Consider the following 12,231-nt stretch of genomic DNA (forward strand, 5'->3'; position numbering starts at 1 on the left):
ATTGTCAGCTGTCTCAACTACACTTTTCTTGCAACCCAGTCTCACGGCATTTCGTGTTCACCAACACGATTTTTAATCTATTGATTCGTGTTCACCAACACGATTTGCCCCTTTTTTTCGTGTTGCACAGCACGATTTTAAAAGCAATGTATTTCTACTGCCTGCAGCACGTCTTTTTCTCCGGTCGGGTCGTGGGAGACCGGAAGCTGTGTGGTTCATAAAAACATGTTCTTACTCAATATCAAGCCACAATTATTGCTTTTATTTTAAATCGTATAATTTCGGACTTTTGTTGCCGTCTGTGAGGAAAATAAATGGGGCTCAGAGCCTCAGAATACGGAAATCTGTATTTTTAAATATTTTTCCTTCTAATTGTTATTCTTTTCAAAATAACACACTGTTATTTACTCACCAATAACACACAATTATCCTTGCTTTTATTTATTGGTTTAATTCCATAATCTCGGGCTTTTTTGGCGTCCGTCAGGAACTGAATTTCAAAATAAAAATAACCGGAAACAGACGTAGGCCTATAAGGGACATTTCGAGCATCATTGCGATTGTCAACATTTCTGAGTTTAGGATGGCCGAAGACACTACACTACCCATAATCCCCAGCTATCGTTTAGGACTACAGTCCCGTAAGGTTACGCAGAGCGTCAAACAGCTGTGTGAAATGGAACGAAACCACGCCAGACTATCCAAAACTGGAATCGAACGCCCCCCCAGAACTACACATGCTGGCTATTGTGTTTCGCAAAATGTTCTATGGGACGACATGTGTAAAACATATAATTAATAAATGGGTGAAAATCGCTTGTGTCCATAATGCGCAGCATTAATATATACCCACACGACAATTCAGAGGTTAACCTGGTATTTTTACTCCACTGCATTTATTTGAGTTACTTTGCAGATTCTGATTAATTATGTGAAATATAAACAACCCTTAAATCAGATTTTAGTTACACGTCACCTGAGTAAAATTCAGGTAAGGTGATTGTCAAGTGCCAACAATCAGGAGAGATATTTGATAGTTGGTGAGAAGACTAAACATGTATCTGCAATTGACATGAATGGAAACGAGTAATAAAGTATATTCATTACTCGTTATTCTCTACTAATAGTTAATTAAAGACTGTATATTATGGCTATTTTGCACATCCCCTTCAAGATTTTCAAAGGTTTATTGACATATTATATACACAACTACGGTGTAGTTATGCAATGAATGAAACACTTGGGTCACAGGTTCCTCAACAGTGCATTACAAGACATCTATCAATATGTGTGTACCTCCACCATTAAACATATTCATATTCTGCACATTTCTTATTCTATCTACATAGATAAGAGTATAATTCATATGTATAATATCAGTTAAAATAAGTGCTTCAACATAGTTAACATTGCAGGAAAGCAATATATTAGACGTTAAGTACTTTGTCAGGCTTAATATTTATCTGTAGATAGATACCCCCAAAGTTTTTTTCTTATTTAAAAGAAGACCTTAATCTGTTATTTAATGTTTAAATAAAGGTTAATTAGTTTGTCTGTTTTGCACATCCTCCTATTAATATCTTTGTACATCCTGCACCAAACTTGTTTTATTGTAGAGATCACTTATAGTATCTTCTTGATTTTTTATATTCTATATTTCTATCACAGACCTTCTACTTTCCCCCTATGAAAGTATGTACTCTTCATATTTGTATTCAAATAATATTTGATGAAAAAAATATTAAGAGTACATTATTGTTTGTTATATTATAACACATAAAAACAATAATTCAATAACGTGCTTTAACCACTAGACGGTGCACACAAGGTACACACAGCCATAATAACTTTGTATTATTAGTGTAGGACACGTTTTATTCATGATTTCACATAATTTTACAGCATATTGCTATACTATTTCAGACTCAGTATTTACATTCTTACATTCAAAGAAAATCAGTAATATCTTTAAAAACTACAGTCCTTTTATATCAGCTGTGCACCGTTATGGTGTAAATATAACCTATCTGTGAATTAGATCAAATGTAAAAGTCAGCCGAATTAGTGTTGATACTGCAAGGAGACGTATTGTGTGAAGAGAAATTGAAGATGGTGTTTAATTGTTGAATATATTTATGATCCACGTCAAGTATTCAGTTTCGGCGGCATTTTCTCAGTTTTTCCAAAGGTCTTCTCATCAGGGCTCTATAAATAAAGAACTACGGCAGATCTGTAATATACAATGCAGCCGAACCGTGTATTACAATGCCGTTATGTGATGACTTTCAAAGAGAAAAGCAAGAACACTCGGAATTAAGTATTATTTTATTCTTTTAAAATGTTTTCCGGATTTCATGTCATATAAACACCAAACCCCAGCATGCATTGCGGCTAAAACATCCAATAAGCGAGCTTAAAACCATAGCTGAGGATCTTGGGTAATCGCTCGAAATGCCTACGTCTGTTTCCGGTTATTTTTATTTTGAAATTCAGTTCCTGACGGACGCCAAAAAAGCCCGAGATTATGGAATTAAAACAATAAATAAAAGCAAGGATAATTGAGTGTTATTGGTGAGTAAATAACAGTGTTATTTTGAAAAGAATAACAAATTAGAAGGAAAAAAAGATTTAAAAAATACAGATTTCAGTATCCTGAGGCTCTGAGCCCCATTTATTTTCCTCACAGACGGCAACAAAAGTCCGAAATTATACGATTTAAAATAAAAGCAATAACTGTGGCTTGATATTGAGTAAGAACATGTTTTTATGAACCACACAGCTTCCGGTCTTCCTCGACCCGACCGGAGAAAAAGACGTGCTGCAGGCAGTAGAAATACATTGCTTTTAAAATCGTGCTGTGCAACACGAAGAAAAGGGGCAAATCGTGTTGGTGAACACGAATCAATAGATTAAAAATCGTGTTGGTGAACACGAAATGCCGTGAGACTGGGTTGTTTCTTGGGCTAGCAAATAGAGGCTGAGCATGGTCATTTGCTAAACTAAGATGATAAGATGAAACACAATACATTTGCGTGACATGCCAGCTACACCACAAGCTAGCTTAAGCAGAGAACTGTGGTTTAGGTGTCAAAATACACTTTTTACAGTGAAATTGAATGTCAAAAGCATCTTCAGAACAGTGAGTTTCACGGGCAATTGTTTGATAATGCCGTCTGGTGATGAGGATAACCATGTGTCTACTTACATGTGTGACAAGATGCCTTGTCCCCCCTATAGATGTGGAATATACCTACCTATAATCTGACACAGTGACTTATTTCAACAAAGAGTGTGTTGGACTCAGTCTCTTAAAATTTGAGTACAAATTGATACTTTCTGACTTGTGCAGTTGGCCGACTTGTCTGTATTCAGCAACTGAAAAACGTTCTAAAGTGCTATAACAAAACAAAAACATTAAACTACTAGTGCCGAGGCCAAAAGAAAAAGGTGATCTGCTTTCTGGAAATGGGTTTCAGAAACACATTAGTCCTAGTCATTCAGCATACTGTAATGGATCTTAACTTCCCATTTAGGAGAGATCCTGCTCCAGGACAGATTGCCAGTCAATGTAAACAGTATTTCTTCACCTGTTACTATTGACACTGGAGTGAGGTCATCAAATTAGTGTGCTTTTCTTTGTTGCCAGCTTCTGCCTTCTGATGGTAGGGAGTTTAAGCTCTAGCAGATGAGAGGATAAGCACAGAGCAGTGCCCCTCTGACCCGGGCTGTTTTCCTGAAGGAGAGCTGATGCGTTCAGAGCTCAGCTGGTCTAATGGAAACATGGTCGTCCCTAGTGAAAGAGAGTGTAGAGAGATGCTTCTCATCAAGGCTGCGTCTCTGCAAGTCTGTGCCTGTTTACGCACAACAACCCAGACGAAAAAAGCTTCTGACTGATGGGGCTCCATTTTATATATAAACCTCTCCCAGCTTTCTGAATGGGATGAAGCCTTATCTGTTCATGGAGCTATCACTTTGTTCCTCTGAGGATTCTGTCTTTTTACAGCTGCTCTTACAATACCTTTGCATCATACTGTAGCGTGACATGTTGAAATTGTGCAGACATGTCAACCAGTGATTACATTTTTCTAAATGGCAATGTATAAGTATTGGCCAGAATTGTTTTTCACAGAAGTTAAACAATGAACATACATTTCAAACAGAATCTGATAAAGTAACAGTTTGGATGTTATGTCAAAGATGTGATATTGTGTTCTGTTTTTATTTTTTTTAGATTAAATACATTTGGAAGAAACATCATTTTGGTGTTGTCCTCCCCCTATCAGTAGACTCATTTGCTGTAAGTACAGTGTAAGCAACTTCAGGAGACGAACCTTCTGTTAACAGTTAGCACTTAGTTCGGGTGTCTTTTCCTATAACTAACTGCCCTTTGGCTGGATTAGCAAACTTTCACTTGCCGTCTGTACACAGGTTAGGGGCCCCGGTCCGCTGAGATTCCACTGGGACTGGGTTTTGTACTTACTGAATTTAAAAGGACCAGGTAAGAAAAGACAACTGCACTAGAGGAACCAAAAGTATATTAAAAGTGTGCCTAAGCGTGTTTGAGGCTGACTATAAAGTGTCCCAGTAATAACAAACATTAGTAAGTAAACATTGATTAATAAAGGCAAATATCGTAGGTATGTAAGAATCTTTAGGATTAAGTTCCATCCTGGAAAAGTGAAAGCTCTGTCTTTACAATCCTGTGATTTACTTACCCGAGGTCTTACAGGATCTACGCGAAGTGATTAGAACTTGCCCCAAATCAATGTTTCTTTTGTTTTTTTTACAAGCGATAGATTGTCCCATCATGAATGGGATCATGTATTGTTCCAGAAATAGACTTGGCAAAGCATTTGACTTTTTGTCCAGATTATTTTTTAAATCTGCGAATGTCTAAAGGACACAAATAATCCTGCCTTCCGTAAAAGGGATTGTGTTTTATGCTGCGTCTCCTTTTAAAAGTAATCGTTCAAATTGGCAAAGAAGCACAGAGCATCACAAGCACACTAGAGCAGGATTTGCACCCAAATTCAGGCCTGACACTTGGGTTTTTCATCATCAACAGCTTGACTTTGAATTGACAGGTCACTGTGTGGCTTGTCTTCGGTTGTGAGTAATGAAGGAAGTCAAGAGTTCAGAATACAACATTGATTACCTGAGCCCACAGGTGTAACACTGAGCCCTCAGTGTGGCAGGGGTATGTCCTTAAGTGGCACACCGCTCTTCTCCCATTACCTGTTCCTCTCAGTGTACATGGAAAACTTGCTATGTTTTCAGTGCTCTACAGATGGCTTTCATTACACTTGTGGTTCTTGGTCATCGCATTAATCAGACCACACAGCAGAACCTAACCTTTCTTTGGCAATTGTACCAGGAGAGTTGCTGAAGCTCCAGAGCTGCAATACATGTGCACAAACATGTTTTATTGTTTTAAATGACAATAAATGCTTTAACGGGCACTTTTTTTGCTGTATATCGCCAAGCTATCAGATTGCCTTAAGGAATATAATGCTGATGATATAAGATGCTTGACATAAACACCTGAGTTTGATTTCGATCATTGTCCCTCTCCCTGTCTAATCAGAGATCACATTTCGTTTCATGCACAGCTTTTGCTGCATTGTTTCCATTTCACCAGACCTGCTTAAACCAAGTATAAGCCACCTCTGTACTCTCAGGAAAGGAAGTCAAATTATGTTGTGACGTAAGAAATAATCTTCTTGTTGGGTGGAATTGCATTCTGAGCAGCCAATGAAATAACTTGTTATTTTTAGAATGATGTAGCTCTTTGTCTATGTCCTTGACAAATAACCTTTTTTACATTATTTAAATAAACATTCTGCATCCTTCCTGTTTGTTGTGTTTTGAAGGTCATTTATACGGCACAAGTTGTGATGTCAACCCCACACCGGGACCATCATGAATCCCCTGTGCGCCTGTACATTTTGGTTGTCAGATCATTTGACACCATGGGAAGTTCAGCATCAGCATCCCACTGACGGATGGCAGAAAGGCCAATGTCGCCACCCTTAAGGGCTGAGGAGATAATCTCATGTGGAAGAGGAAGAAGATGATATCGACCATCTGCTTGGTCTGGAGGGGATTTGATTGGCTTGCGGCAGCAGAGCGGAGCTGTGGGGATGATGAGGGCTCCCAGGTGTCCCATTCCGCCGGGTGCTCAGCTCAATGTCACCACTGATTGGATCCTCTAATCTTGCTCTGTGTGAATTAAATCTAAAGTGGGTAGAAGGATCATCGCATTCACTTTGCTTTGTGCCCAATTGTGTGTGTGTGTTGTGTGTGTGTGTGTGTGTGTGTGTGTGTGTGTGTGTGTGTGTGTGTTGTTGTGTGTGTGTTTGTGTGCGTGTGTGTGTGTGTGTGCATGCTTTAACTCCTACTTCCTAAATCCCATGATTAACAGTTACATTAGGAGACGGCTATCTTTGCTTGTACCACAATCTGTAACTTTGACACCATTTCTATCAGGTAAAATTACGTAATTAAAATGCAAATGCAGCTCATTAGGGTGCATTCAAAATCAAGGCACACAAACAAAACATTTCTCTGATATATATGATAAATATATGTTAAAACCCCATGCTGAAAAGTCTGGAAAAATGTAAGATAAAACATAAAAGTGATTAGCGTTTTGATGATGAAAAATGAAGCAAATAAATGCATCAAGGAAGCATGACTCTACATAACATATGTGTTTAACAAGAAATTAAATATATCAAATTAATGTAAACAATGATGGTGGCACAATCAAATGCAAAATGAATGAAAAGGGATTGAAATGTGTCCCCAATCAGCTCCTAATTTTCTCTGATACAATGCATTTCATATCTTATATTATGCTGGATTCATAACAAAATAATAAAGGAAAAGCTGTAACAGTTAAAGGGAGTAACAGACATGAAGAAGCATGGAGATCACTTAAAATAATCAAACTTGCTATACTATCATTTTTATTTGGACACTGAACAAACAACAAGAGTTTGATTCCAATTGTCTCTCTCTTCCAGAGGGATCAACACTGGAGATGACGTTGCTGGTTGCCCTGATATCGTCATAGTAACCCTAGCTGTGGGCCTTTCTTGGCTCTTTTAGGTGCGGAGGTTGCTTAGTCCTCAGGGGGCAGATGTGCCACACGTTCAGTGGAAAGAAGTCAGCTCCAATCACAAAAACAGGTTAACAACATTTAGTATGCAATTAGATTTGTTGAACATGGAGCCAGCAGCGGAGCAGGTTACAGAAACAGGCTTGTGGTCAAAAGTAATCCTAGAAGGAAGGGAGGAAGTATAGTGGGTAGGAAATGATCACATCAGCCTTCAAAACTTCCAGGTGTCAATGTGTGTTACTGTACAAGTAAAGCATGGTGTTCTATGTTGTTTGGCAGACATCTACAGATATCAGTAAGCAATGGACTGTCGTAGATTTACAGTTGGTGGTCCCCAGTGTAGTTAACTGGCTGGCAAGACCAGCTTGGTGGTAACCTTTATCACCAAAGGGCGTGACATAGTCCAGAGGTATCCGTCTCTCCTCAGCTGTCTTCATAAACAAGCCCATCTCAAGTATCCCCTGTCCTTCAAATTCTCCATTCTTGAAATTGGGCATGATTTGATGTTTGAATATGTTCTTATTGTATCATTACTTTCCAGGCTTCACTCAGTGAATTTGTGTAATTTGAGAGGAGTCTTGGCAGAGATCCTGCAGCAGAATAACCACAGACAGAAAATAAATACATTTGGGAGGTCAAGGCAGAGTGAAAAGGAAACATTTAGAAAGAGAAAGCGACTGAAAAAAAGCACAGGTATTTGCACTGTTTCTGAGTATTAGTGGATCCACATTGTCAGCAGGGCCTTGTTATGACGGATAGAGGCATCCTAAATGGAAGTCAGGGAGGCTTTGTTTTGGCCGATGAACCTCCATTATAGGCAACACTGTGAAACACCACACCACACAGAGCCAAGTCCTCTCAGTACGAGGTGCTGCTGGTCAAGAGCCAACAATGAGCATAAAGTAGGTATCACTTTTGTTTCCTGGCTCTGGATGCATTTGTCAAGGTCAGAGGAGCCTGAGCCAGAAGGACAAAAGTCAGCGGCACGAATAGACAACCAGTTACTGACAGGGAGGAGATTGCAAAACTGTAAATGTATTCTGCCCCTATATGATAATGTTCAGGACACAGAGTCTCAGGCACAAACTCAGATATATTAACATGAGGCATGAACAGTTATTAAAGTAATAAACTAATAATGCACATTTAAACAAACACACACGATTACACCAAACACACTCTCTGTGAATGAATATTGCCTTCATGAAGGCGTGGGTAATGGAAAAAACATGAATCTTGTCCAACATATTGTACCTGCTGGATGCTCCTATTCCTCCCCTGAGTGTCATGAGACTCAGCTGTCAAAGATAGAGCCAACACGAGTGTCAGCAGGTGTTTGTATACTGTATGTGTGTGTGTGTGTGTGTGTGTGTGTGTGTGTGTGTGTGTGTGTGTGTGTGTGTGTGTGTGTGTGTTGTGTGTGTGTGTGTGTGTGTGTGTGTGTGTGTGTGTGTGTGTGTGTTGTGTGTGTGTGTGTGTGTGTGTGTGTGTGTGTGTGTGTGTGTGTGTGTGTGTGTGTGTGTGTGTGTGTGTGTGTGTGTGTGTGTGTGTGTGTGTGTGTGTGTGTGTGTGTGTGTGTGTGTGTGTGTGTGTGTGTGTGTGTGTGTGTGTGTGTGTGTGTGTGTGTGTGTGTGTGTGTGTGTGTGTGTGTGTGTGTGTGTGTGTGTGTGTGTGTGTGTGTGTATTATATATTATATTATTTATTATATTTTTATATAAAAGTATCTGTATCTATTCTTTTTTATAATAATTTGTAGCTAGTCAGAACTTTTGTTGTCAAAGAAAAGTATTCAAATCTAAGCGACAAAAGTAAGAAACACTATTAAATGAAACTCATTAAACCAGTAAACTCCACATAGCCATCAGTACGATGTTGCTGTTGATCACTGCATCAGTTTTATTTTCACTAGCCGGAAATCCCCTTTTCACACATATAGAAGGTGCAGGTAAGTGTGTAAGCTATTGGGGTCATTCCAGAATTGGAGGACATTTCATGTCCCCCATATAAAAAATCTAATAATCCATGCCCAAAATGCTAAAACATGCACTTGTTGTGTTAAACATACTTGTCTTGAGACAACATGTATATAAAGTTGTAGAAAAAGTGGTTTCAAAATATTATTTAAATTATCAAATAGCTCTTGAACATCCCCTTAAATGAAATTTTTCTCTTGTCCCCGCTTCTTGGTGACCAACTTGCATGTCAAATATAACATTTAAAATAGGGATTTTATTTACTTTTTTTGGTATTATTCTATTTATATATGTCTCTTGTAATGGTAAAATCAATTTGTTAAATCATAAACATATTTTAGATAACATTAATTTTGCACAGAAGGTGTGTCCCTCAACATGCATTCAACCCTGTTACCCAAACCTTTTTAGATTGGCACAGGAAGTGAAAAAACTGTAAGTCAGATGACACAGTGGAAGTGACATCATTAAGCCATGTGCTAGTGCCATGGGTAGACCAAAACTAAGTCCTCTCTTTTATTTTTCATATTTTTACAATCTTTTCAGTCTTAAAAGATTGTGGCACTCTGACCCACTCAACCCTGTTACTGATATTATCAGAATAAAGCATATTCATTTCAAAGTTATCTTTCTTGCATTAGATATCCAAGTTGGTCCTTGCCTCGAAAGTAGCATTACATGCTACATCCAGCAAGAATTCCTGAGGTTAAAGCTCAAATTAGCATTGATTTTCAACCCTGTTACTTTCAACCCTGTTACTATAATTAGAGTAACAGGGACTTCTTCATTGGAAAATATACATTTGATGCCTAGCTGGGCAAATCACTTTTTTTGATGGTTTATTATCTGTTTTTCCTAAATACATAAAAAAAAATTATAAAATAAAAGGTTCATTTTTCAAAAATGTTGGTGTCTAAATTGTCCTCCAATTCTGGAATGACCCATTGGCTGTTTGGTCTGCCGTTAAAGTGAATTTCGCTAACAGCCAAAAGCCAGTCAGTGATTTACTCTTGCCTGACCTCTTGCTCAATTACTCTCTCTATTTATTATTTCCTTTTTCCTCAAACAATCAGGTGTCTTTGCCTATACCACGATGTCCATACCAACAATGATAAGCTAACTTTGCATAGTTAGCTGTACAGCTAGCTAGCTTATTTTTGTTGTTTAGCTATCTAGCTTAGATAGCTATACAACAAAGGTTCATAGTACAACAGACAGGCAGTGGGAAAGAGGTGTAATGTTTTCTATTTGAAGTCAGTTTACGGTCAAAACCTACTCTTTTGGGTGCTTGCATTCATTAGCACTACTTAGTGCTTGTTGGCTTACACGCAACTGGTGAATTCAGAATGCACTTTTGCACCCGACATTTCACTTAGGATGTATCGCAATATGATATCACTGCAATTTAAAAGCAGCAGGTGGAAATGGTGCCTTGTTCCGCCTGTACAACAAGTCCTCATCTGCTATCATTGAGTAAATGGTTGATCGTTTTGGACAGCAGGTCTCCGCTGCACCGTCAGACCCACCAGGGGCCTTACGCAATAGCCTCGTCATTAGGATTATATAATTCCTTAATACTTTTCACTTCATGCCAGTGAGTGGCAAAACTTTGGATGCTGAAAACCAATAATGATAACTCACAAAGCATTATTAAATATATCTGTGCACACTGTTGCAGGATTTATACGCTTGTCATATGCAAGGTCAAGCACATCCCTCAGACTTGCATTGCTCTGAGAAAAGTTTGCCATCTGCAGGTTCTGTCCCACTTCCATACATGTTGAGGCAATAAGTCATTTTGACTGAATGGTTACAATTTGTGAACGTCACCGCAGCTCTCCTTCACCGTCAAAATCATCGCACTGCTTTCACGGAAGTAACAAAAAATGCAGAGGCTGAGTAACAGAGACGTCACATCTACTGTATAAGATGGTTGCATGAGAACCAAGTCTGTGATGATAGGATAAAGCTGTGTATGCTGCAGCTCAGTCATGTTAAAAACGTTCACTTACTAATACACCAAATTGTATAACTTAAATGACTGAAAACCTTCATTACACTCTTTCATTTGACACATGTTTTTTTTTCTGAACACAGCACTAGACATGCATTTAGGCCAAGCCCATACAGTTCCAGCTATTTATACTGTTGCAGTCTGTGAATGTGTCCCAGATATTTTGTTCTGATATAATACCCTTTCTAAATATGTACAGGAAAGACTTCGTCCAGACTACACACACTTCCTCCTGAGCAATAAATATGACTGTGTGTTTTAACACTTCTAAAATGATGTGTACAAACTTTCTCTAAGTGTCAGTCCCTGAGATAAACCAGGGGTGTTTCTGAGCTTTTACAAAGGGTAAAAGAATACAAATGCTACACTTGTACTTGTATTAGTTTTATCTTTGTTGAGATCATATTCTTGCCTATACCTGTTTTCCTTCCGGATCCTAACCTTATGTTTATTTGCTCTGCATGATCTGAAGGTCAACTTGATTAGCCTGTTGTTAATAGATGGGGGATTTAGTCAGAGAGGCGTCATCGGCATCATTGACAGGATCTCTCTGGCCAACGCTGGCTGTCAATTTCTTTGTAACAGGGCACCGGGCACAAACAGGACACACAGTGAAATGTTGAGTAAAACATCATTTCAAAGGTTCCAGAATTTCGAAGCAGAAAAGGGACAGTCCTAATTTTCACCCCAAGCCGGAGCTTTGTAGCAGTTTCATTGGCTAATGTGGAAAAAGCCCGGAGGCAGCTCCCACTTCCTATGTAGAACCAAATCAAATCGGCTCACTGCCTCCCTTCGGATGTGTCTGATCAATAGATCCCTCGACTACGTCTCATGCTGGCATAATGCAGCCGTGGATGGAAACTAACTAAATTTGCTGACAGATGTGTCATAGAGTAAACCCAACCATCACTTCTGATACAACTATGTTGATCCCATTTTGTGCATATTTATGCTGATTTCCAAAAGTGATGGACCTTACAATGCTGGCTGGGTCCTGTTGTGTATTACGCAATATGTGTGTCCATGTGGTAGAGAGATCCCCTTTTTGTCATCTATTTTGGAAATCTAAGAAAGAAATATAATACATTGAATTAACAAATACATATTCAGGACAGGATGATGA

The sequence above is a fragment of the Pseudochaenichthys georgianus genome, chromosome 8 (assembly GCF_902827115.2).
Source record: "Pseudochaenichthys georgianus chromosome 8, fPseGeo1.2, whole genome shotgun sequence".
NCBI lineage: Eukaryota > Metazoa > Chordata > Actinopteri > Perciformes > Channichthyidae > Pseudochaenichthys > Pseudochaenichthys georgianus.